A 27,024-nucleotide genomic window follows, 5' to 3' on the forward strand; every position below is an offset into this window, starting at 1 on the left:
CATCTTAAACTTGCCTGTAAATTATCTATTGATGCTTAATTGAGCTTTAGGAACTTCAGCTAGTTTCCTGTTAAATTGAAAAATCATTCTAAACTGCTTGAAATACTGGGGGGGGGGGTTGTTGGTGTGTTTTTTTTTTTCCTTGCAGGTAAATATGTTTACCAACCAAGGAGCAGTCATTCACTTCAATAACCCTAAAGTTCAGGCATCCCTGGCCGCTAACACTTTCACTATCACTGGCCACGCTGAGACAAAGCAGCTGACAGAAATGCTTCCTAGCATCTTAAATCAGCTTGGAGCTGACAGTTTGACTAACCTGAGGAGATTGGCAGAAGCCCTACCCAAGCAATGTAAGTTAAAACTTAAATGCATTTCCTGCTGGCAGCTGACATGGCTTATTTGTATAGCTGCAGTGAAATTCAGTGCACTCTTACTGTCTGCAAACATATAAAATGCTTCTAAAGAAATGAGACTCTTAAATCTTATTTATAGCTCAAATCCAACAGTGAATATAACGGAATAAAGCAGAGGCATCTGTCTCTTAGCATATCTTGCAGCTGGTCTAGGACTAGAAAGTTGTAGCCAGACTTGATGTCATGGTAGTTTACTACTTGGTGTGGCTACCATATTTTGGCATACCTAGTTCGTTAAAGCTAGATAGAGTTACTCTGGTAGTTAGGTTTTAAAAAAGGTATGTCTGTTTTGACACTTTCAATGGAAACATAAACAATAGGGAGAGGGACTTGAGGACAGATATCTTGCTACTGCTTTGATCCCTCACAGGTGTGGTGAAGGTATTTCTTCTTGCATGGGCTTTTTGATAGCTAAGAGGGAATTATACAGTATTTGTAAGGAAATATATTACAATATCTGTGTGTGTTGAACAGTGTAGAGAACAGGACTGGCATGACCATTAAGCTAGATACACCAACTTCGAATTCTATCCTTAAATTAGTAAAAGAACCTGAACACTTGTTCTCCCTAAAACTATGTAAGAAAAGTAGACGAGGGACTTAAGTGCTGCTGCTACAGGGTAAGAATTGGGAGTGAAAGACATGCTTGTTGACACTGGGACTGTTCTTCATGTCCTGCATGTAGGGTCTTCCTACTTCTCGTGGTAGTTATAAAGTTGATTGTTACATTTTTTCTTTCTGTGCTTTGCTACCAGCAAAGATAGACTCTATTTCAATTCCTGAAGCTGACGATGCTTCTCATCTGTCAACTTCCCACTGAAAAAAAATCTGCTAGAAGTAGTCTTCAGGAGGTGAACTGCTTTCCCAATGAAGCTCAGGTCCCTCCTTCCTAGTGTCAGCTGTGTGGCTTCCTAATGGTAGAAGTGGGGCTTGAAAGAAAGAAAACTTGAAGGATTTAAAATGAACCTTTTAAGATCTCTCTTCTTATAAGGTGAGTCAACTATTTGTTTAAGGGAGGGGCTATTTATCAGGGAGCATATAATAGGACAAGGGGTAACAGTTTTAAACTGACAGAGGGCAAGTTTAGATTGGATATTAGGAAGAAATTCTTTACTCAGAGGGTGATGAGGCACTGGCGGCATGGGTTGCCCAGAGAAGCTGTGGTTGCCCCATCCCTGGAAGTGTCCAAGGCCAGGTTGGACAGGGCTTGGAGCAACCTGGTCTAGTGGAAGGTGTCCTTGCCCATGGCAGGGGGGTGGAACGAGATGGTCTTTAAGGTCCCTTCCAACCCAAACTATTCTGTGTTTCTGTGATTCATGTTAATTCCTCCCTGTTGTTTTGGATGCCACCTGTCTCAGGGACAAATGCTTGTAACAGACACCTCATATCAATGTGCCTGCCACTCTTCTGCTACAAGTGTTCAATATTTTTTCACTTCATCAGATTTTTATCTGTGGAATAATACTGTTCCAAATAATAGCTTTGCCATAGTTATGATAAAGTTGTACTTGTGTCTGGGAAAGGGTGGGCTGTGTCTGACTTGACAAGCATGTTTGTCATGGCACAAGTCATTGCTCTTGGGAAAGAGTGGAGAAACTTGTTCAAGTCATGCAACTCCTGTGGTTTGAATTAAGGCTAATGTAAGCACAACATAAATATCTCCTAGCTCTTTTATCTCTGAAGGCAGTTTTCCAAGGGATCCCATGCAATAGCACTCTAAACAGCTGAAAGTTTGCTTCTCTGAGGTTTAGGGTCCTGGCTACTGTTTTACCCATCCAGTACTCCTCAAAATTGAGAATTCTACCCAGACATGATGGTTGTAGCCCAGACTACCTCCAATCTTGACTTCTCCAGTAAGTTAGAAAGACTTTAGAATCATAGAATCATCAATGTTGTAAGAGACCTTTAAGATCATCAAGTCCAACCGTCAACCCAGCACTACCACTGGTAACCACTAAACCATATCACCCAGTGCCAGATCCAGATGCCTCTTAAACACCCCCAGGTATGGTGACTCAACCACCTCCCTGGGCAACCTATTCCAATGCCTGACCACCCTAACAGTGAAAATTTTTTTTCTAATATCTAATCTGAATCTCTCCTGCCTCAGCTTAAGGCCATAAGTTCTTCTGCATTAGTGAGCAACAGGTCCAGCAGTGCGTCTCCTCTGGTTGGGCTCTCTGTCACCTGTACTAGGAAGTTGTCCTCAAAGCACTTGTATTGGGTCTGGTTGACATGGAGTTAACTTTCCCCATAGCAGCCCTCACAGTGCTGTGCTGTGTATCGTAGCTAGAAAGGTGTTGATAACATCCCAGTGCTTTTGCATCAAGGCTGTCTCTCCAACAATACCCCCCTTCACCCCCCCAAGGACAGTAGGCTGGTGGTAGTCAAATATCTTTGGAAGGGACATAGCCAGGACAGCTGACCCCAGCTGACCAAAGGGATATTAACATCTCCTCAGCAATACAAGTTAAGAGAAAGGAAGGAGGAAGGGGAGGGGGGCATTCATTATAAACGTGTTTGTCTTCTGAAGCAACTGCTACACATACTGAAGCCCTTGTCCTATGAAGTGGTCAGACATCACATGTTGATGGGAAGTAGAGAATAAATCTTTTGTCTGCCTTTGCTTTTGCTTTATTAACCTGCCTTTATCTTGACCCATGAGTTTTGTTCTATCTTATTTTCTACCCTCTCTGGTCTTGCTGAAGAGAGGAGTGATAGAGCAGTTTGGTGGGTGCCTGGTATCTGGCCAAGGTCAACTCACTGCAGCACTCCACTTGTTTTCTGGACTGCTTGCAATTCACTGTGCCATTTTTCCAGCAGATATCTGTGTGGTTGAAGTCCCCTATCAGGATCAGGGCATGCGAGCATAATGCTTCCTGCACTTGAACCACAAAGTTTCCTTTCTTGGCTTAGTCTCTAATTTTCACTCAAGCTCTTGACCTGCATATTGCTGTTCTTCAAAGATAGCTTCATGCAATCAGTTCTGGTTTTGGCATAGATGGCAACTCCCCCATCTCTCCTTCCTTGTCTGTCCCTTCTGAATGGTTTAGCCATCAATTGCAACACTCCAATCATGCGATTCATCCCACTAAGTTTCTGTGATTGCAGTCAGGTTGTGGTTTTCCATCTGGGCAGCTGCCTCCAGCTCGTCCTATTTGTTTCTCATGCTGCATACATTGATATAGAGGCACTTTAGCTGGGCTATCAGCCACATCCCCTTTTTAGAGGAGTTCACCCTAATTCCCTTGAGGCGATTCACAGGTGTTTCCTGTTGCTTCCTAATACCTTGGTAGTCCCTGGCTCTTTTCAAGTGCTTAGAACACTGTCCTTCCCCCAACAAATCTAGTTTAAAGCTCTGTTTATAAGTCCAGACAGCTTATTGTCCAGGACACTCTTGCCCTGCTTGGTCACTTGAACCCTGTGAAAATTAATTTATTCCCCTTCTGTGGCTGCCTTACACCACTTAGGCATCAGGAGATGGTGTAGTTCTTTCTGGTTTAGGGAAGTTTCAGAATAGTGTGAAACCATCATAGCTAGCTCATGCAGCCAGGGTTTGTCAGTAGTGTATGTTGACGATGGCATTTGGATAAACAATCCCCATGCACATCTGCAGCATTTCATGCTTCAGTAATTCTGCCCAAGAGTGATGGTCTTGAAGATTTTGTCTGTGTTTTTACTGTTGGTAGAAGCTGGAGTAGCCTACAGGTCCCAGGATTCACTGAGTCCTCTTCTTCCACCAGCATACAAGATTCAGACTTCCTTAGATGTGACCTCATGCACATCTACACTGGTGTCTAGGCTGACCTCTGTCAGGAACTGTAGACTAGATGGATTATCATTCTGCTTTAGTGTGTCAGCCTGCTCACATTTGTAGAATAGACCCTCTACTCCCATTATATTTTCTCCTCATATTTAGCATTTTAATTATTTGTACCTTGTTAATTAAGCACTGATTTGTTTAAAAACAGGGAACGGCTTTTACCTTTTCTTTTTCACTTATGTCCCACTTCTGTAGCTCTCTAGTCTCATTAGGAAATTTAGTATATTTGATAAACTATGTCAGCAGGCTGTAAGTTGAATTCCAAGGGGGACTTGAGCCTTCAAAATATATCTATTAATGCACAAAAAAATGCACCAGTATATTTTCTAGGAGGATGTGGATCTACCTGAAACCTTGTCATTTTATGTGAGTAGAAAAGCATAACACTTTTAAACAAAAGCCTTTTTGGATACAATGGCAATGTTAATGATAGACATCTTACCACAGATGCAAGTAGCTAGGCAAGCTGCTTCTGTGGTGTATTTTTGGAAGCAACTGCTCTTTGAGCCCTTTAGGCTATAATGCTTAAGATAAGCTAGGTGTATCTTAATGGCAACAAATGCAGTTGCAGGGTGTGATAGTTTGGACCTTGGCTTCCTGCCAAATGCCCAAACCTCCAGTAGCAGCCCCCCCTTTCCCCTTCCTTCTTCCTTTAGGGCAAAGAAAGGAAAAAAAAACTATAAAAATTAAAGAACCCAAAGCCAAACTACTTATATAAAAATATATATATATTTACGTAAATCACAGTTATATACAGTTAAGATGCTATATACACAGTAAAAGGGAATCCACCCCCCGAAGGGATAGGGAAAGGGGAAAAAAGGGAGAAAAGGGACAGAAAGGGACACCAAACAGGTATACGCTATCAAACTCAAGAATTATAATAATAACTAGCAAAACAGATCTCACCATGTCCCTTAGAAAAGTAGGATTGGCAGACACAGCCAGCACTCCCCGAAACCTCCATGTGGCAGGACAGTGGACGCTGCAGGCCTCAGCCTTAGATAAGCGAGACCAACGCAAGGACCCACTGTTCCCAAACCTTGCCGGAAGAGAAGAGAGCGAGGTCTCTAATCTCTAACTTATTTATACCCTGGTTTACGTAAAAATCGTATGGAATACTGGGTACTTGGCCACTTCCTTGGTTACAAACTGGTCACCAGGAAGGCCTAGATCAAAACCATCACACAGGGATTTATAGGGTTTAGCCAAAGCTTGCTGTAGCGGGTTGACCCTGGCCAGATTCCAGGTACCCACTAAAGTTGCTGTCTCACTCTCCCTCTGCAATTAGACAGAGGAGAGAGGAAAAAGACCAGCTAAAGATTCATGAGTAGAGATGAGAGCTGGGAGAGGTTACTTACTGATTACCTTAATGGGCAAACAGACTCAAAGTGAGGATAGTACTTATATTATTACTAATAGGATAAGAGCCAAAGAGTGAGAAATAAACCAGTCTTAAAAACACCTTCCCCCCCCACTCCTCCTTCCTTCCATGTTCTCCCTCCTCTCCCCCCAGTGGTGCAGGGGGACGGGGAATGGGGGTTGCAGTCAGTTGTTGTTTCCCATGGGCTGCAGGTGGGTCTCTGCACCCTGATGGTCCTCTATGGGCTGCAGGGGGACAGCCTGCTCCATCATGGTCTTCACGGGTTACAGGGGGCCACAGCTCTGATTCCTTCCCCGGCTCCTGTGGCGTCCCTCCCATGGGAGACAGTCCTTGATGGACCTCTCCAGCATGAGTTCACCTCTCGGGCAGCAGTTCTTCCCAATCTGCTGTCCTGTGGGTCACTCCTCCGTGGGGTGCAGTCCTTCACGGACAAGCTGTACTAACGTGGGTCCCCCACAGGGCCACAGCTCCTACACAGGAAAAACCTGCTCCAGAATGGGTTTCCCTCTCCATAGGCCACAGGTCTCCTGCAGGACCTTGCTCCATCCTGGGCCTCCCACGGGGTAACAGCCTCTTTCATTCATCCACCTGCTCCAGCATGGGCTCCTCCATGGGCTGCAGGTGAGTCTCTGTACCCCAATGGTCCTCCATGGGCTGCAAGGGGACAGCCTGCTTCACCATGGTCTTCACCACGGGCTGCAGGGACCTCAGCTCTGAGTCCTTCCCCTGCTCCCATGGGGTCCCTCCTCCCCCTCCTTCTGCACTGACCTTGGTGTCTACCCTGTTCTCACTCTGCTCTTCCCTGGCTGGAATTTCCTTCTGCACAACAACCTTCTGTTCTTAAATATGTTATCACAGAGGCATTACTATTACTCCTAATTGACTCAACCTTGGCCAGCAGCAGGAAGTCTGTCCTGGAGCTGGCTGGCATTGGCTCCATGGGACAGGGGAAGCTTCTAACAGAAACCACCCCTGTAACCCCCCCCCCCGCTACCAAAACCCAGCCACATAAACCCATAACATTTTCCCATTTTTCAACTGTGCTAGAAGCCTGGCTAAATGCTGGTACATCAAGCTTGTCTGCAGATTGCTGTGGTGAGTTGACTTTGGCTGGCTGCCAGGTGCCTACTAAGCTGTACTCTCAATCCCATTCATCAACAAGACAGGGGGAGGAGATACAATAAAAGACTCATGGGTTGAGATAAGGACAGGGAGAGATCACTCACCATTTACCATCATGGGCAAAATAGACTCGACTTGGGGAAATTAATTGAATGTATTACCAATCATTAAAGGCGCGGCGCTATCACCACCGAGACCCGGGTTCGATTCCCGGTCAGGGCCACTCCCGGGCAGATGGAGCTCGTTAGCCCTTAAAGGCAACCCACCTACGTCCTAAGGACCTCGCTGCCACCGTCCAAGCTCGCTTGGCCCCGGCAGATGAACCTTGGGATTAAAGGGTGGGCTCAGTTCCGCGCACACTGTGTCTCACCTAAAAATCCAGTGCGCAGGCTGGAAGGTGTAAAGACCTTCCCCGGATCTTTGCTCGCGAAGACTGGCCATTATTATTATTACCAATCACATTGGAGTAGGATAATGAAAAATAAGAACAAATCTTAAAACCCTTTCTCCCCACCCCTCCCTTCTTCCTGGGCTTAACTTCACTCCCAACTGTTCTACCTCCTACCCCTGAGTGGCATAGGGGAACGGGGAATGGGGGTTGTGGTCAGTTCCTAATGCTTTGTCTCTACCACTCCTTTCTCCTCACTCTTCCCCTGCTCCAGTGTGGGTCCCTTTCCATGGGGTGCAGTCTTTCAGGAACAGGCTGCTTCACCATGATTTCCCCACAGGGTCACAGGTCCTACCAGCAAACCTGCTCCAATGTGGGGTCCTCTCTCTGCAGGTCCTGCCAGGAGCCTGCTCCAGCATGGGCTTTCCACAGGGTCACATCCTCCTGTTGGCATCCACCTGCTTTGGCATGGGGTCCTCCACAGGCTGCAGGTGGATCTTTGCTCCACCATGGACCTCCATGGGTCACTGACAGTGGTGACCTTGTCCTTAAACCCTTTCCAAACAAAGTTTATGCATTCATATATTTTGATTCTCTAGAAATCAGGGTACAGCAATTTCAGAAGTCTAGCATAAACCCATCTCTTTGCTTATGCTTTTCTTGAAAACTGAGAGAGATTAATGATAAAATAGAGGTCATGGTCTAAGCTGTCTCATACTCTCTAGGTAGTACACCTAAGAATAGTAGTAAAAGTAGTGGCACAGGCACCCATGGACTTGAGATATCTATTCTTAGCATTATACTGCTTACAGATGCTCATTGGTCTGCTACAATGGACATAGTTGTCTCACTAGCACTGGCAAATATAATGGGAATAGTTAAGAAATTACTGAGTAGAGATGTGGACCAGGACATGTGGTTACCTCAACCACCAAAGTATAAAATTGTGTATCCAGTTCCACATTCCTCTGGCTTTGCCAGGGAAGAATAATATCTTTAAGTACTTCTAGTTATATGTGTCTACCTGCAGCTTCACAATTACACCTTAGTTTTTCTTGAAAGCTTAAGATCATAAGATCCCAAGATTTCCTTATAACTTGCTAATGTTGTAAAACATGTAAGCCTCAAGAACCGCTTGTAATCAATAAACCAAGCTGCTTTTAAGAGAAATGGGTAAAATCAGTCTCTGTGCTTTTAGCTGATAATGATTACCACATGTCACGAGAAAGGGGAGGTTTACCTGACCCTTAGTGTTTTATTTGTCCGTCAGTGCCCCATGGAAGCTGAAACCCTTATGTCTGACCAGTCTGTCAGCATCCCTTCACTGAACAGATTCCCTGGATCAGAGGGTGGTGCAGCTGCCCTTTTCAGGAGGGCTAAGCCATTGATTTGGACAATGTTAAGTGCATTTGTGATCAATTAATGGTCTTTTTCATTAATTCCCTCCCACTGAAGTAATATGTTTGTTAAAAACCATTGATTAGTTCCCAAAGCCAAAAGGGAAGATTGTAAGTGGGCGTTCTAGTTTATTTAGGTCACTGGTAATTGTGACTAGTTTGTTCATTAATACTTCAGTCCTTGCTATTTAGAACTCCTGATCCTGTTCCCAGGATGTCAGTCACATCCCTCCTGGTTCACCTGGAGGAAGAGAGGGTTAGTTTATTCAACCATGCTGTCCATCCTGCATAAGAGGTTTTCAGGAATGGTGAGCAAGCTGGTTGGATTGTAGAAACATTATTTTGCATTAACAGCTTAACTTGTTTGAGGGACCATGTGGGGTTAACTAACATTTGTTGTTGACCTGTATTTTTATTTAAGTAAGGACCAGTATTATAGATGTGAAGAGACAGTTCAATAGGATGCTGAGTTGTTGGAGACTGAGGTGTTAAATACGTTTCTTCAACAAGTTTGAAGTGAAGGCCCAAGCTCACTCAAGAGCTGGGGTCTGTCCAAAGGCACATTACAATCATTGGATGAGATATTTTAAAGGTATGCCAGCACTCATGTTTAACAGAGCAGGGTATGTATGTTGTGGAGCCCCTGGTGGTCTAGTGGTAAGGGCGCGGCGCTATCACCGCCGAGACCCGGGTTCGATTCCCGGTCAGGGCCACTCCCGGGCAGATGGAGCTCGTTAGCCCTTAAAGGCAACCCACCTACATCCTAAGGACCTCACTGCCACCGTCCAAGCTCGCTTGGCCCCGGCAGATGAACCTTAGGATTAAAGGGTGGGCTCAGTTCTGCGCACACTGTGTCTTACCTAAAAAATCCTATGCGCAGGCTGGAAGGTGTAAAGACCTTCCCCAGATCTTCGCTCGCGAAGACTGGCCATTATATGTATGTTGTTTTTTAAGACTGTTGTCATGCACTGTGTTATTTTGAATTTGGCATCCTATCGAGATGATGTCTCCTTTAATTCCTTTTAGAGATGGAATGTGTTGGTTTTCACTCTTTTCTGTGATGGTCCACTCTTACTTATAAAAACTGATGTCATTGTGCAGTGCTACTGCAGACAAATCTAGGTTAGACATAGGTATATTTAGAAGTACATAAATGCATCCTGTTGATTTACCATCCTCAAACTTTATGTTTCCAGATAATGATGCACAGCAGAAATAGTATTGCAGCCAAAATTAATGCCAGTATTTCTTGTATGTATTCAAGGTTGGTGTGGGTTAATTAATCCATCCACGTGTAGTTCTCTGGTGTTCCTGTGGAACAGAAAAGAAAGGAAAAATGCAACCGGCAAAGTTAAATAAAGAGAGGTTTGAGATTCAAGTGGAATCTCAACTTCTACTCTACAAAGCACTTACCACATAGCTGTTGCAGCTTCACCTACAATTTCGGGGGGGGGGGATGTCTCCTCCGATCAGAGGGACTGAGACTGTTTTTAAGATTTTGGCAAGCACAACATGTGCAGCCATGGGTGATTGCACTCCTTTCCAGGTAGGCATGAATTGTGCTTTGTTGTGTTCCAGAAGTGAAAACCTTGGATGTAAAAGACATGCCTCTTCTATAAACCCATATCTTTTGGATTCAGGGCTGACATCCATGACTGGTACACTTTCTGAATTTGAGTTATCAGTTCCACAAAATTTAGAACATCAGGAGTTAAAAGCCCAATATTGGCATGCAGTCCCCTGCAACAAAGTGTAAACCACAGCTGTCTGTTCAGCTCATTCTCCAGCCAGACAGGAGAATTAGCAGAGTGTGAGCAAGTGATAATATCTCACTTTTCTATCCCATTAATACCCAAGCACATGGCTTCTTGTATTGTAGCTGTTAGGTTAGCAATACTGGGCACTGCAGCTGTTAGTGGGGCTGTATTGGCATTTAAGTGCTGGTAATCAAGAGTAAATATTGATTGTTTTTCCAAGTTAGTATCAACTACAAAAGTGCTACTTTGTGCTGCAGCAGGAATTTTTGTATCAAGGAATGCAGGTGCGGTGTGAAGTGACTGCACTACAGCCTCCCGATTTCTTTTGAGGTTGTAGTCGACATTTGAACCAAAAGACCACATATCGCAATCTGGCAGATGCTAGGTTTGACCATTCAGAACATCAAAGCCCCAAATGTTTTCATCATGATCTTTAATTGCAAAGCAAGTAGTTGACATCCACGTCTTGCTTAGAGGCCATAAATTAATCTTAGCAATTTGGCAGATACTGCTTGCTTCTTTTACTCCAGTGATTTTAACACTTTGCTGTCTGACTTGTAATCCCATCTTCTCAGCATTTTACTGTGTTAATATTAAATATTTTGGTCCTGTATCTATTAGAAATTTTATTAATTGCTGACGAGAACCAGCTGGAATCCCAATGTATGTGTCATTGTTATGTATGTGTTGATAGGATTCTTCTTGCTGGGTTTTAATTTTGCTTGGCTGTAACAGGGTGAGTTCGAAAGGATGCCGAGATTGAAAACCAAGACACTGCTGAGAGCTCAACAATAAACCCAATATTACAGAAAGTGGCCGAGTAAATGGGAACCCAAGAGACAGGAAAGGAGAGGAGTAAACTAAGCCCTCAGTGAAACCCCCACTCATGCAGGTGTGTTTTACGAGGTTGTCTTACCGACCCCAGAATAACCAGAATTCCCCATAGCAGAGGCTTCATCCTCGAAGGGTCAGCAGGCTCACAAAGATAGCGGGCATCCCTGCAAAAGGCAGTGTTGTCCTTCATGTGAAGCTTGAGAGCCCCGAGCACTAACCACCTGCATTTTTTATCCAATTAGCTGGTGACATCTACCTGGGCCGGTGTGGCCAGCACCACCCAGCCAGAGGCCTTCGGTCCCTCCCCCCGTTATGTAAGTGTACCCCTTCAGCGCATGCGTGAGAACTTTGGAACTCCTCTCTCACATGCCTTGTTTCACTCAAGGGGTCTTATCTATTTGGGTCTGGGGGCTTTACTTCATCTTCTCCTCTTCCGTTTCTTCTTCAAATGTCCTCTACAGACAACCAACCAATCACAGAACACCAATTAAGACAGTTTATTCAAGAAACTGTCTCTCCAAGGACAAGGTTCCAGTTTATCAGTGAACTTGGCAGGCAAAGAACAAAACTTTTGCATGTGGCTGGGCCAAACACAGACCAAAAAATATCAACAATCCCTGATACACTTGGCTTATTGCTGGAATGCTTTTGCAAATCATCCACGTGAATCAGATTAAATTGAGTTGTTTTTTGGCTCTGGTTGTCCTGTCCACCTCGAGTTTTTTTTTAGTGGATTCAGTTTCATGCATAAAGGAATTAGAGGGGGGTAAGGAACAATTTTCCTTTAGTTCATTATCATTAATTTTAGGGGATTCGAGAGTTTGTATAAACATAATTTCAACTTTAGAGTCTCCTAGTTTCTTACTCTCATAAGATTTAGAATTAGGATTCTCTGTGATTGCATCATAATCACAATCATAGTGTAACCTAAAGAGATAGCAGAGAAAAAAAACTCCAGATCAATTTAGTGTATAAGATAGAAAGAGTGGGTCGTGTAATCAGGCCCTCAGGCCCATGGGAATACACATGATGCATGTGCACCCAAGCAGTGGTTCTATGATTTAATAATATGGTCCATCCAATCCCGTATCTATCCACCCCCTGGTTCTGCCCAGTTCTGCCCCCCAACACGCCCATTCGGGAACTGGGTCTGGGGGCATGTGGGACCCCTTCTTCCTCATCTTCATCTTCTTCACAGCACATACAGTCCTTGGAGCTCCTACAAAGTTCTGGGCTTGAAGGTTGCTTTTGTCTGTCATGGTATCTTGTTGTCCAGGCCTAGGGTGTGATGTTCTTAAACAGAGGTGTTTTTCTACAATTCTACCTTGAAAACAAGACTAAACATGCTAAAGGAATTTAGAGGGGTTTGATATGAAATGGGGTAATAGTGTTGGGTATTTGTAAACTACTATGCTAAAGGGTAAGGGATTATACAGCTACATTAAAATCTACATTTACTACACAACTACTTTTAAAATCTACAAAAAGCTAAAAAAATCCAAAAAGTTTTAAGGCATCAAATATCCCAGTTCCAAGTCTTGATATCAGGATAAGACACTGATTTATGAAGCTGCCTGACTGAAGTGGGAGGCTGTTTTTCTAGCAGCAGTTTCTTTTTGTGCTCTGTGGCAGTGAGCAGACTTTTAAGATGGTCAACCCCAGTTTTAAGCAGCTCATTTTCAGAAACAATTTTAACAACTCAAGCTTCCAATTTTCTCCTGTTTCCCTCTCAAAGGCTAATGATGACTTCAACACCTCATTTTCTGATTTCAAAACAGTGTACTCAACATCAAAAATCTGTTCAGAATCAGGTGAATTTTTAGCTTCTTGTTTTGCACAAGGCACACAGGCTCTTAAAACTGCACAAATTGCACATTTACCCTTTCCTTCTTTACATTTCTGCTCAGCCCGACATTGTTCAATGCATTCCACAACTTTAACTTTCTGAAACCTTTGAACCTGCTCCTTCCCAACCTGGGAAGGGGCACATTTGTACTTTTGCAGCAGATTATCCATGACGACCCTGCTTTACTGCACCAATTTTAATGTCATGAGAAAGGGGGGAGTCTGCCTGACCCTTAGAGAGGAGAGATTTTCTTGACCCCTAGTGTTTTATTTGTCTGTCAGTGCCCCAGGGAAGCCAAAACCCTTATGTCCGACTAGTCTGTCAGCATCCCATGAGGGGGACCCTTCACCGAACACATTCACTGGATCAGAGTGTGGTTTGACTGCCCTTTTCAGGGAGGCTAACCACTGCTGGCAACTGCTAGCACCTTATGAAGGACTCACTCTAACAGTTTATGGAATAACACTCTTTATTAATATAAATTGCGACAAGTTAATAAGGTTTATAGGTCATCAGTGATAGTGTCTGACTGCAAAAACGTATTTAAAGCAATGTACTAATAGTACAAACAAGCACAAGCTCTAGTGCTAATAACAGCATTTAGCTCGCATAGAATGAGTTTCTTACCCAGTAGGCGTCCCTCGGCGGGGGGAAGACATGTTCCGCCTGTCGACTGATCCCAACAGTTTCAGTGGAGTCTTCCTCCAATTTCCCCCTATTCCCAACTTACTTTTATACTGTCTCTTCAAGTTTAGGTGGAGCTTGAGTGGCTCTAGTCATAAGTACTTAATTGGGTAGTAATCCTTGGCATCTATCTCCCTTGGTTGACAGATACTGTACAGTCTTTGAACTACAAAGTATCACCATGTTCCCCTCCCTGCAGGGATGTCTATGGAGGAAAGCCGCAGCATCTCGACTCCACACCTCCATTGCATCCCCCATAGCAGGTGCTTATTATTGTTTAGGGAACCTTTGTGGGGCATTGCAGTGGGTTTCTGTGGCTAGGTTTTGGTGGGGCGGGGTGGGGGGGTTACAGGGGTGGCTTCTGTCAGTAGCTGCTAGAAGCTTCCCCTGTGTAATGGAGCCAATGCTAGCCAGTTACAGGACGGACTTCCTGTCGCTGGCCAAGGCCGAGCCAATTAGGAGTGATAGTAAGGCCTCTGTGATAACATATTTAAGAACAGAAGGTTGTTGCGCAGATGAAAATTCCAGCCAGGGAAGAGCAGAGTGAGAACATGGGAACAACAATGTAGACACCAAGGTCAGTGCAGAAGGAAGGGCAGGAGGGGCTCCTGGTGTCGGAGCTGAGGCCCCTGCAGCCTGTGGTGAAGACCATGGTGGAGCAGGCTGTCCCCCTGCAGCCCATGGAGGACCATCGGGGTGCAGAGACCCACCTGCAGCCCATGGAGGAGGCCATACTGGAGCAAATGGATATCTGAAGGAGCCTGTGACCCTGTGGGAGGCCCAAGATGGAGCAGGGTCCTGCTGGGGACCTGCAGCCCGTGGAGAGAGGAGCCCACGCTGGAGCAGGTCTTTCCGAGGTAGGACTTGTGGCCCCTGTGGGGACCTATGCTGGTACAGCTCATTCCTGAAGGACTGCACCCCATGGAGAAGTGACCCATGTGGCAGAAGTTTCATGAACTGCTTCCCGTGGGACAGACTCACATCAAAGAGGTTCGTGAAGGACTGTCTCCCATGGGAGGGATCCCACGGGAACAGGGGAAGGACTCCTCTCTCTGAGCAGTAGCAGAAACAACAACTGTCTTCTGTCTCCTTGCATTGTTGGGGGGGAGGAGGTAGAGTTTGGAAGGAAAGAGGGGTGGGGGGAGGAAGGTGTTTTTTTTACTTCTTACTCTTTTGTTCTGATTTTGTTAGTAATAAATTCAATTAGTATCCCCACTTTGAGTCTACTTTGCCCATGGTAGTGATCAGTAAGTGACGTCTCCCAGCTCTTATCTCAACTCATGAATCCTTAACTGTTTTTTTTTCTCTCCTCTGTCCAGTTGCAGTGACAGAGCAGCTTTAGTGGGTACCTGGCATCCAGCCAGGGTCAACCCACTACAGGCATGTCGACTGCGTTCCATCCAGGGAGCAGTAGCTGCATTTTACCCTGTAATTTTTAGTCTCCTCTAATTTTTAACCCTATCCATCATTCCACACCACTCAAGGCACTCTCTATATCTATAACCAAGATGGTGACTAGTAAACTGGTTTAGCATGAATCTTCTAATTTTCCTGCTGGTCTGTTTGAGCATTATTAGTAACAAAGAGTTAGTTGTAGATTTTTATTAAACAGGGGAACTGGATAAAGCATTGCCCTTTAGTTCAGACTCTTTGATAATATTTTCAAAAAACACAAAGCAAAACAGTTTTGTAATCAAGATGCTTACGGTGAGCTTGACTGATACTTTTGAACTGCTTGCTCTTACAGCTGTGGATGGAAAAGCACCACTTGCTACTGGTGGTGATGATGATGATGAAGTTCCAGGTAAGAACAAGCATGCAGTGGAAGAAAAGTGAATTTTTCTGAGAGATGTGCAGTATAAGATTGGGCCAAGGACAGTAAGAGTATTGACTAGTCACTCCTTTCAGTACCTGAAGGGGGGCTGAAAGAGAGCTGGAGAAGGAGTTTTTACAAGGGCATAGAGTGACAGGATAAGGGGGAATGGCTTTGAACTGAAAGAGGGTAGATATATATTAGATATTAATTATTGTCCCTCTGTACTGGGCACTGGTGAGGCTGCACCTTGAGTACTGTGTCCAGTTTTGGACTCCTTACTTAAGAAAGACATTGAGGTGCCAGAGCATGTCCAGAGAAGGGCAACAGAGCTGGGAAAGGTCTGGAAGAGTAAGTCCTATGAGGAGCAGCTGAAGGAGATGAGGGGACTCATCCTGGAGAAAAGGAGGCTCAGGGGAGATCTCACTCTCCACAACTACCTGAAAGGAGGTGGGGATTGGCCTCTTCTCCCAGGCAACTAGTGACAGGACAAGAGGAAACGGCTTCAAGCTGTGCCAGGAGAGGTTCACGGTGAACATCAGGAAGAATTTCTTCAATGAAAGAGTGGTTAAGCATTGGAACAAGCTGCACAGGGAAGTGGTGGAGTCCCCATCCCTGGAGGTGTTCAGGAAATGAATGGACATGGCACTTAGTGCTCTGGTCTAGTTGACAAAGTGGTGTTTGATCAAAGGTTGGACCCAATGATCTTGGAAGTCTTTTCCAACCTTAATGATTCTGTAATTCTTTGATTAGGAAGAAATTCTTTACTTAGAGGGTGGTGAGGCCCTGGCACAGGTTGCCTGGAGAAGCTGTGGCTACCTCATCCCTGCAAGTGTTCAAGGTCAGGTTGGATTGGGCCTGGAGCAACTAGGTCTAGTGGAAGGTGTCCTTGCCCACAGCAGGGGGTTGGAATGAGATGAAGTTTAAGGTCCCTTTCAACCCAGGCCATTCTGTGATTCTATTATAGAATTTCTGTGGGCATTGTTTTCAGACACCATATGAGACTTAGATGGACCACTGGTTTGAGCTAGCATTTTTGTCCTGTTTAGGAATAATAGCTATGGCTAAGATAATAATTTCGTATTCAATAAGAGGAGTGCTAAGAAACTGCCTTTTCAATATCATTTTGCCCTGTTGTGGGTATGGTGAAGTTAAATGCTCCTAGAATTGTGCTTTATAATGAACCATTTCAAATTTACTGGTTTGAACAAGAAGAATGAACCATGAAGCTCTTAGATGTTTGGTCTGTATTTTATAAGCTGATTTTTTTTTTTTTTTTTTGCTATGTAACCACTTGATATGAACTGGGACTTTTTTTGGGGGGGGAATTTGCAAAGACAAAGTGGGTCAGACTTGAATTTCAACATTTTTCTTTTTCTAGATCTTGTTGAAAACTTTGATGAAGCTTCAAAGAATGAGGCAAACTGAACTAAGTGACAGTTTCTGAATAAAATTAAAACTTGAAAAAGCTATATGAAGCTGCTATTTTATATTGTGACTGCTTTTATTCAATTTTATTTTGATTTCCTGATGGGATGTCAAAATATGTAATATTTGGAAACTCCTGAACCTGCAGCTCTTTTTCAGTTATTGCTTGTACACAGTATTGTTTTTGTGGCCTAGTTGAACAAACCTATGCTTTGAAATGTCAGATTGCTAATGAATCTCATGAATCTCCACCTAGACACAAATTTTGAGTAACTTGTATACAAGCAATACCACATCTTTAATGAACTTTGACATACAATAAAAAATATAAAATTATCTTTCTGGTGTGGCTTTTTGTCAGAAAAGCAAGAAAAAAAATTGACCATTAACTATTAAGCAATCATAAAAGGTCTTGCTTTTTTTCAGAGCATCCTCTTTGTCAGAAAACTGGTTTCTAGGAAAATTTTCAGTGCATAATGGAGCATTTAAGACTTATTTGGTGAGTTCCCAGTGTTTGTGGGTCAGAGCACATACACTGTGTTCCTAAGACACTTTTTAATCTACTGAATTTAAGAAGTAGACCTGTATTCTAGAACTGCTTTATGGTTGTAGGGGGTTTACGTGGCAAGTATGGGGGGGGGCTGCAGGAGTGACTTCTGTGAGAAGACACCAGAAGCTTCCCTTATGTCCAAGAGAGCCAATGGCAGCTGGCTCCAAGGAAGACCTGCTGCTGGCCAAGGCCGAGCCAATCAGTGATGGTGGTAGCACCTCTGGGACAACATTTTTAAGAAGGTAGCAGGAGAAAAGCTGGGCAACAGCAGCCAGGAGAGAGGAGTGAGAATATGTGACAGAAACATCTCTGCAGACAGCAAGGTCAGTGAAGAAGGAGAGGGAGGAGGTGTTTCAGGTGCCAGAGCTGAGATTCCCCTGCAGCCCATGGTGAAGCAAGTTGTCCATCTGCAGCCCATGGAGGACCATATGCCTGAAGAAAGTGCACTTGCCCAAAGGAGGCTGTGACCCTGGGAGAAGCCCACACTGGAGCAGGCTCCTGGCAGGACCTGTGGAGAGAGAAGCCCGTGCTGGAGCAGGTTTACTAGCAGGACCTGTGACCCTTTGATTTGTTGGGGAACCCAGCTGGTTCTGGGCTCTCAGTAAGCTGAAATACTGCAGATGGAACTTCTTACACCTGGCAGAGGATTAACCAGGGACAGTAGGACTGTAACACAGAGTGGGTTTCCTGTGAGGAATGTCAACCTATGGTGTTAGGACATGTGGCTGTATGTCCAATCATGAGTTGTTATGATAGTGGTAAACCAATGCTGTGTGTACGTGTGTCACCCAGAACTGTATAAAGGTAGCTACATGGTTGCAAAAAAAAGCTGCTGGTATCCTGAAACCCATGTCGCATCCTGCCTCGACCGCGACATTGATTAAATCCTGTCTGGATGGAAATGTGTAGATTTAAAGTTATGTTCCTTAAGAATTGCTTTAAAGACAGTATCTTAACTTTTAATCAAATATTAACAATCTATTTGTGCTTCTTCACCGTTGTCTTTGTTGGTTCAGTTTTTATCTCAGCCATTGCCTAGCTGTGAGAAAGCAGAATTTGAGCAATTAGAAAGTGGATGAATAAAGTTTTGTTTGCTCCTTGGTGGAATTATTTCCCATCTATACTATTTCTCTCTATGAACAGAACTGCTTGCCTCTGTAGTTTTTAACTCCATGACCAACTGCTGTGGTTTAATCCCAGCTGGCAACTAAGCCCCACACAGCCACTTGCTCACTCCTCCCCTGTGAGATGGGGGAGAGAATCAGAGAGTAAAAGTGAGAAAACGTGAGGGTTGAGATAAAAATAGTTTAACAATATTAATAATATTAAGGAAAGGAAAAAATAACAGACAGAAAAATAAAACCCAAGAAAGACAGGTGATGCAAATGAAAACAATTGTTCACCAACTGACCATCCAGTCCCTGAGCAGCAGTCCCCCCACCAACCTCCCCCCTAGTTTTATTGCTGAGCACAATGCTATAGGGTTGGAATATTCCTTTGGTCAGTTGGAGTCAGCTGTCCCAGCTGTATCCCACACAATTTCTTGTGCACCCCCAGCCTACTCACTAGTTTGTGACATCTGTGATTACATGCTGCACAGTCAATTTTGCGAAAATAATTTAGTTAATCAGAAAAAGCAAATTGTTTGATAACACTCTGAAATGTGGTATACTTTTGAACTTCAAGAGTGAAATATTTTATTAACACTCCCATAAGAAGTTACATTTTAAGTGCTTTTGTCAAAGGGCTTGGAGAGAAGCAACTTGGAATTAGAATTGGATCACAGAATTTTCAAATTCCTCAGGTCCCATGGCATGCTGTGGCAAGAAAACACTATGCTGCCTTCAGATCCATGGGTGTGGTTCAAAGGTAGCTCCTAGTATCTTTGTCTTCTCCCTGCCATCAGAGGCTAAAGAATTTGTTCACTCAAACAAAATCAGCAGGCTGACACTTCAGAACATTATGAACACTGGCTTTAAAATTTTTCTTTCTATAAACAAAGAAATGTGTGACATGGGGTTGGGGTCTTTTAATCCTAGAACTTCTATATTTGGAAGTATTTATACCAAGAGAAACAAAACTCCTTTGTTGTGTTTCAGAGAAGCACAAAGTGTGTGAAGCATGCTGTTAATATTTCATAATCATCGATTGTCTGTGCTTTATTGATGATGTTTTTTCCAGTGAATAAAGCTTTTTCTTTGCAGAGATTCCCCCCACTCTTTCTTCCTCCCCCCCTCATCACTGGTCTCCAATTGGACATCGAGCCATTGACTGCAACTCTTTTGAGTATGACCATCCAGCCAATTTTTTTATGCACACAGTGGTCCATCCATCAGAACCATGTCTCTCCAGTTGAGAGACAAGGATGTCATGTGGAAAAGTGTCAAATGCTTTGCACAAATTCAAGTAGATGACACTGGTCATTTTTCTGTCATCCACCATTGCCATAACCCCATTGTATAAGGTCACCAAATTTGTCAGGCACGATTTGCCTTTAGTGAAGCCATGTTGGCTGACACCAGTCACCTCCTTATATCAGACTCAGTTATTTCTGGTAGTCCATATCTAGGTATAATTTCTCTAAGTAGAGCTTTTATAACTCCTCCCTTGTCCACTTTCCTAGTGGGAAATGGTTCCACCTAACCTGATAACTGGTCTACTATTATTAACAAATGCTTATATCCAGCAACATATCAGGCACATCAGCATAATAGTAGTAGTCTTTGGAAAGGAAAATCAATCTTGGAGTCTGAGGACTCACTCCAGATCTTTCCATCACATTCCTCAGGATCCCACGAAGATTTCATAGTGACAGCACAAACTTGGAAAATCAAAACCTTACTTTTCCCATATTTGTGCCTTCATTTGTCAGCAGTGCATGCCACCAACCACTCTACAGCGCATTGCTGCTCATAGCACCACTCTGATTGAGTGTTAATTACTTCTTGTGCGATTGCCTTGGCATCTTGTAAAGTCCCTAAGTCCTTTTCCAACTCTCACTTTAATCTGCAATGCTCTAACTTCATGGTCGAGAACTCCAAGGCCAGTAGCTAACAACCATCCCAATCTCTCCTCTAGCTTGTGAGAAGACTTAGATGCTGCTTTCTATGGCAATTCATGCACAGTCCTCTCAATCATCTGGGGGGTAACCACCTCCCCATCATGTATTTCAGGCCTTACTTCCAGCAGAGCTAGGAAAGCAGCTAGGGGAGTCCAGCACTCAGTACTGGGCCATCCTGGAATGTGGAGAGTCACCACTACAGTCTCCCCAGTCCTTGACTTTTGCTAGCCACAGAGTACTTGTTCCCAGATACTGCTGAGTACTCCAAATGTATGAGTTAATATAGGCAGGCAGCTGGGACAACCACAAACTTGTGGGTAGTACACAAAGAGTAAATTTATTTCCATTGACTCACTAACCAGGGGATCCCTGAAGCAACACCCAGGCAGAGATATATGCAAATGGAGACCCAGGCACCATTAAACTTGGTCCATGCCAGAGGATCACTGACTGCTGTTCACACTGGCTTATCAAGGGTTATTCCCAGCTGCAAGGTCACCTGAACGATTTACAATCCTCCTCATCAGTCTTCTGCTTTAACCCATTCCTCCCAATGGCCTTTATGAATCCCTACTGATTTACTACAGTGTAGGTGGCTACTCGCTGTCCATTGCAGTAATAAGAGGACCCATCAGTAAACAGCACTGGGTCTGGATCTTGTAAAGAGAGGTCTTTGCAATCTTCTGTCTACTTACTGATAGTTTATATTACTAAATCACATTGTTGATGTTCCTCTTCCTCATCTGGCACAGATAGTAACATTGTGGGGTTCAACATGTTGCACCTTTTCAACATTAAATTATCTGCATTCAGAAGAGTTAACTCATATTGATGAACACATTGAGGGGAAAGAGCCTGTGTAGAATGTTGTTTCTCAAAAGTAGTTCTACTTCATGTGGTACATGAACTGTTACTGAATGTTCTAATACTAGGGGGTGGCTTTTCTTTATTATGACCACCACTGCAGCTATAGACCTTATGCATGATGGGGTTGCATTCAGTTGTACAGAATAATGTGCTACTGGCCCCTAGTGAGGCCCTCAATTGCTGTGTCAATACTCTGCTTGCTACTCCTTTCTGCTCATGTATATACAAATCAAAAGTTTGTGTAGTCAGGTAGTCCTAAGGCAGGGACCGAGGTCAAAGCACCCTTTATAGCTCTAAAAGCTGTTTCCTCCTCTGGCCCCCAAACAATGGGTTCAACTTCTTCATTCCTTTTTTTGATCTACAAGGCTGTGCAGTTACCCCAACTGGGCAAGTAATAACCCCCGAACCAGTCTTGTGTGAACTACTGGATCAGGAACATGAGGTTACTCATTGGAGTGCAAAAAAATTATTGAAACATTTGCTTAAGTTGGTTATAGGTCCAAAAATTACACAAATTGTGCAGTCAGCAATTTGACGTGTGTAAAAGAAGTAATCCAAACACTGCCAATAGAGTAGTAATAGGAGCTATACGATCTGGAAAGGTTCTGAGTGAATATTGACAGATTGATTTCACCAAACTGCCCAGAAAAGGAAACTATAAATATCTCCTAGTCTTGGGGGATACCTTCTCTGGGTGGCCAGAGGCTTTTCCTTGTCACACCAACCAGGCTAGGGAAGCGATGAAAATACTATCAAACCAAATAATACCTAGATTCAGGGCACCTTTGGGAATGTTATCAGACAGAAGTTCCCACTTTACTGCAGAAGTAGTATAACAAGTAAAATCATGGATACGTTATTCCAGAATTCAAAAGACCGAAGCCCCTCTGGTAATTGATCTGAAAAGAAACAAAATACTTAAGTCTTGTTTTGCTATCTTGACAATAGTTAATTCAGTCTTGACTTAGGAGCAAAATTTGCATCTAGTTTTAATACAAAATGTGACCCAAGTGTTGCATAAAAATGATTGTTGGGTGTGCACCCATTTACCTGAAAACACAATGAAACCATTAACCATTTCTGTATTTCCAATTCAGGGAGAAATTAATATTAGTCACTGGGTAAGCACTTCCTTTCACCAAAAAGTAGACATAGCAGTTAGTGTGCAAGTACCCACTAACATCCCTTATAATCAGAGAGTGAGTGCTTTCAGTTGCTGGCAGCGGATAACACTTTGGCAGGGCCCGCTGAGGGGTCTTCACACTGTTGGTTGAGCGCCCCCTGACAAGGGCAGTCGAATCACCCTCTGACCTTGTGAATCTGTTGGTGAAGGATCTCATTTTGAGACGCCAATGGACTGGTCAGACAAAAGGGTCTCAGCTTTCCTGGGGGCACCATGTAAAGTAAGATATATGCAGGTATCATACAAAAATGCCAAGGCAGTGAAAAGAATTCAAAAAGGTTTATTGCGAAGGCAAGAACCCTAAAAAACCTACAAGGAAGAATGTCTGCATCAGCTGTGGAAAACACTGGGCTTGTGAAAGTCATGCCTCCTGATCTCTTCCAGGCTTCTTATCTTCTCTGGTCTCCCTTCCCCCAGCCTGTAACAGGGCCTGTAACACTGTGAGGGTTTATCTCTCTCCTCAAATACCAGAGAGAAAGAGAGAGAGAGCCCACAGTCCTCTCTGGTATGCAGAAGGAAAAGGGAAAAAAAACCCATCTAACCACTCTTGAGAAAGGTACTTCCTAGGCAGGAAAGGCTTCCTAAGAAAAAACAAGTTCTACCTCCTCATCACAAATTCTTCCAAAAGGGTACCACCCCTACACAACTACAGGCAAAACCTAAACTCCCCCCTTTCATGTGACAGTGTCACTCAAAAGTATTTTTTTAAAATAGTACATCAAACTGAAAACTGACAGAATGTCACAAGCATGTGATCCTAACTAGTGATGGATTATGCCACCTGAGTCTTTCACAACACCCATAATAAAAACATCCTGACACTGTAAAGACACTATCAGACCTTCAGGTTGCAGGGTTGCAGGTTGCAAGGAGTTACAAGGACAGCAGGTAGGGAAAGAGAGTCTCAAAGTCTTTCTTGACCCTCATGAACCCTGTATCTCTTATCCAGTTTGATCTTATCCAGTTTGATCCAGTGTGGGGGAGAAACAGGGTTCTAGAACAACCCCTGATAACCTCATGGTGGAAGTTAGAATCATAGAATCATTTAGGTTGGAAAAAAACTAAGATCATCAATTCGAGCTGTTAACCCAGCTCTGCCAAGTCAACCACTAAACCATGTCCCTAATGACACAGTGTAGTAGTATTATTAATATAATAAATGATAAGTCAGCATGGGCTCATTGACACCAATGTGGTGTGTAACAGAATCCTTTATTAAGGAAGAACAGTAGCTTATATAGCCAGTTTGAATCATTACACGTCACAGCATGTGGCCTTCTTAACCAGTCCCGATAAGGTGCTTCACTGCACATGTGCAACAGAGTCCTGGAGACTTTGTTTCCCAGAATGCTCTTCTGGCATTCTTCCTGAAACCCGAATGCTACAACACTGGCAGAATGGGAGTTTCAAAGTTTATCAGAGAAGCCCTCCCATTGAGTCATGAGGTGCAGAAAGGACCCTGTGAGGATAGATTATGCACAGGTACCCCAGATACCAGGCAGTGGAAGGATTTAGAAAAATTTATTTCCAAAAGCCAAGAACACTGACATGATGGTACAAACACTAGGCATCAAAAAGCACGTGCTGTTCTCCTCAGGGTCATTTTATCATGCACCTGCCCCCCTGCTGTGGGGGCTTTCAAGTATGTCTGCGAGAAACTTTTCTCTTGTACCAGGGAGTCAGCCTCTCTGGAATGCAGGAGGAGAAAACACATAAGACTATTCCTGGGAAGATGCCTCTTTCCCAGGCAGCAAAGCTTCCTTGAGCAACATAAACCCTTGCATCCTCAAAATAAATCTTCCAGAATGATTCTTCTATACTTAGAGACCCCTTTGCTTTCCAAACTCCCTCTCAGAGAGGAGTCCAGGTGTGGCTGGATCCAATCCTAGTCCCAGACTGAGTCAACAGTTTATGTGTAAAGGATTATACAGATGTAATTGAGCCTTTATGTGACTGTCCCGCAGAATTAAGGATCACAAACAAGGTATATTTATATAAATAAAATAAATTATTTCTTTAAGTGAATGATGATAATGATTAGACTACAAGACTTTAATCAGAATTATTTACTAGACAATATAGGTAGTTATAACTACTAGTATAGTGCACTATTACGGTCTTACTACTACCATCAAGATTAGCACATCAAATCTTGATTTCTGATAAACCAGAGTAGCAGGACAGTAAAGGTGCATCCTACCCAGAGACCACTGGAAGGTAAGCAGGAATACCCAGAGCATCATTTGTAGTGCTTTAAAATCTAACATCTTTCTTTCAGCAAAATGTCTTCTGCTTTGTAACAATCTAGTAGCACACACATTTTAAGAGGGCCTCTACCTAGCTCTTTCCCACTGGATGTTACATGTCACCATTATCTCTGTTTTATTATTATTTATCATGTCCATAGGAGTTAGGTGCTATATCTATGCACAAGACAGCCTCCAAGATGGATACAAATTATCTTACATACTGTGTTTATCCTTCTCAAAGTCTTCTCCAGTGTATGACCACATGCTGAGAAGAGACATAAAACTTATGGTACAACTCCATGTTTACTGACCAATCGGTCTTTTCCAGCCAAATTTTCTCAGCATATTGTTACACAGACCTTCTCTCCAGCTACCATGTCTGTTAACTCAGCCTTAACTCCCAGAATCAAGGTTTCATTGCTAATGTGCAAGGCACAAAAATCTCTACAGTCATTAAGAATAAGAAATAAACTTTTCATACTGAAAATCATTAGGTATAATTCTGATATTCATGGAAGCAGCTTCCACTGAGAAGGAAGACTATGCCACCTCACATCCCTCTTAATCATTAAGGTAGTTTAGTGATACCCACTTATTAACAGCATCTATCTTAATGATGTTGAGCCTGTAAGATACAACTCACACATCTCAGTTAGTCAGTAGGATGTTAATTAAAAATTTGTAATTTTTGAAGAATTTCAAAAGACAACATTGAGGAAAATTCCCAAAATCATTCCTGAGATGAGATGCAAAGATGCTATAGATGTAGTAATACTCAAGTTAATACAGAAGAAAAAAAAAAGAGTGCTCCAGTTGAAAAGTGTGAAAAGTCTTGGCACAAACGGAAGACTTCTGTAGATTCAATACTTGATCACAAACATCCATGGTGATACAAATTCTGCTTGCTGTTCTAGGTAGTATGCTAGCACCTAAAAGATGTACTTGTAGGAGGCACAGAGAGTGTGTGTTCCTAACCTGAGATTACTGTATCCCCCCATCTATAATCAGGAAATCAAGATGGGCTGGTGCTGAGTGACTGACATGAGACCATGCCAAGGGATGATTTTTTTCTGGAAAAGCTGAAAACTGGCACTGGAATTTCTGAGTTGTTATATTAGTCATAGGCTATCCTTCTTATATTTTGGTAGAAAATTCTCATTTGACATGTTATTCAGATCAAAAGAATGTCAAACCATTTTACACATATTACCCTTCTGAAAGGGCCCCACAAAAGAACTATTCTTCGAGGAGGCAATGTGAACTGAATAACAGCAGTTCCAGATTGAGAAAAATAATACTCTTCCCTGATATTACATAACAACACATTGGCAGAAATGTCTAATTCACAAGTCAAGTGAGACAGCCAAATGAGTTTCCTGGTAGATTATTAGTTAGATATGTGGGAAAAGGCTGGGCTGTAGACAGCTTAGGCCTTGAATTTGATCAGTTACAGCTGTGAGCTTGTAAAAGAATGTAAACACCAGGAAGGTGGGAGAGCAGAAAAGGAGGAAGAACTGCAGTAAATAACAGGTTTTGTTTTGAGATTTACCAGCACGCAAAAGGACACCGACCACCTATCAAAATATGAACTGCGGTGCATGAACAACAATACTTAACCAATGAATTATAGCATGTATATGCGTGGACAGAAGAAAAGACTATAAAACTAAATCTGATGTTAATAAAGTGCCTATTGCCTTCCAACCGACGGAGTGAGTGTCTTTTTTGTCCGCCGCAAAGATATATCTATATGATCACTTTATTACACTCAGTATTCAAACACCATTCTGGAAAAAAAAACACATTTAGGTACTCAAGTCTTTTAATCAGATTTTGTCCTTTCAATTTTTCCTACCAAAAGCATGGAATACAGTTAATTTTTACTTATGTGGGTAAAATCCCTCTTATTAAAATGTCTCCTGAAATCCTATTTCTGTAAAGCACAATAGAGACCAAGTTATCTCTATAAAAGAAAAAGAAAAAACTGTCTTTCCTTGCCTGAGTTGCAGAAGGGAATGGACAGGCCCCTTTAAGAGCCACAGGGCAGAAGCAGAAGGGGTGCCATTGTTGTTTCCCTAGTGGGAGAGAGATAGCCTCTTCTCCCCAGGTCAGGGTCACTCCATGAGTCCCAGCCAAAAGGAGGCTACCCCAATCCCGAAAACAAACATACCACTGCTTTGCAATATGGGCTACAGGTTGCAGCCACCCCGCTATAGGTCGGAGAT

General features: G+C 43.2%; 1 long non-coding RNA gene across 1 annotated transcript; it reads left to right on the plus strand.

Annotated features, from left to right (window-relative positions):
• The first annotated feature begins 204 nt into the window (after nt 1-204).
• LOC126641810 (uncharacterized) lies at nt 205-26,503 on the plus strand. The gene is made up of 3 exons (XR_007629306.1): nt 205-350; nt 15,396-15,452; nt 16,843-26,503. It is a non-coding gene; the product is annotated as an uncharacterized LOC126641810 (long non-coding RNA).
• The last annotated feature ends 521 nt before the right edge of the window (nt 26,504-27,024 follow it).

This window comes from Myiozetetes cayanensis, unplaced genomic scaffold (assembly GCF_022539395.1).
Source record: "Myiozetetes cayanensis isolate MyiCay16 unplaced genomic scaffold, myiCay2020 scf214, whole genome shotgun sequence".
Taxonomy (NCBI): Eukaryota; Metazoa; Chordata; class Aves; order Passeriformes; family Tyrannidae; genus Myiozetetes; species Myiozetetes cayanensis.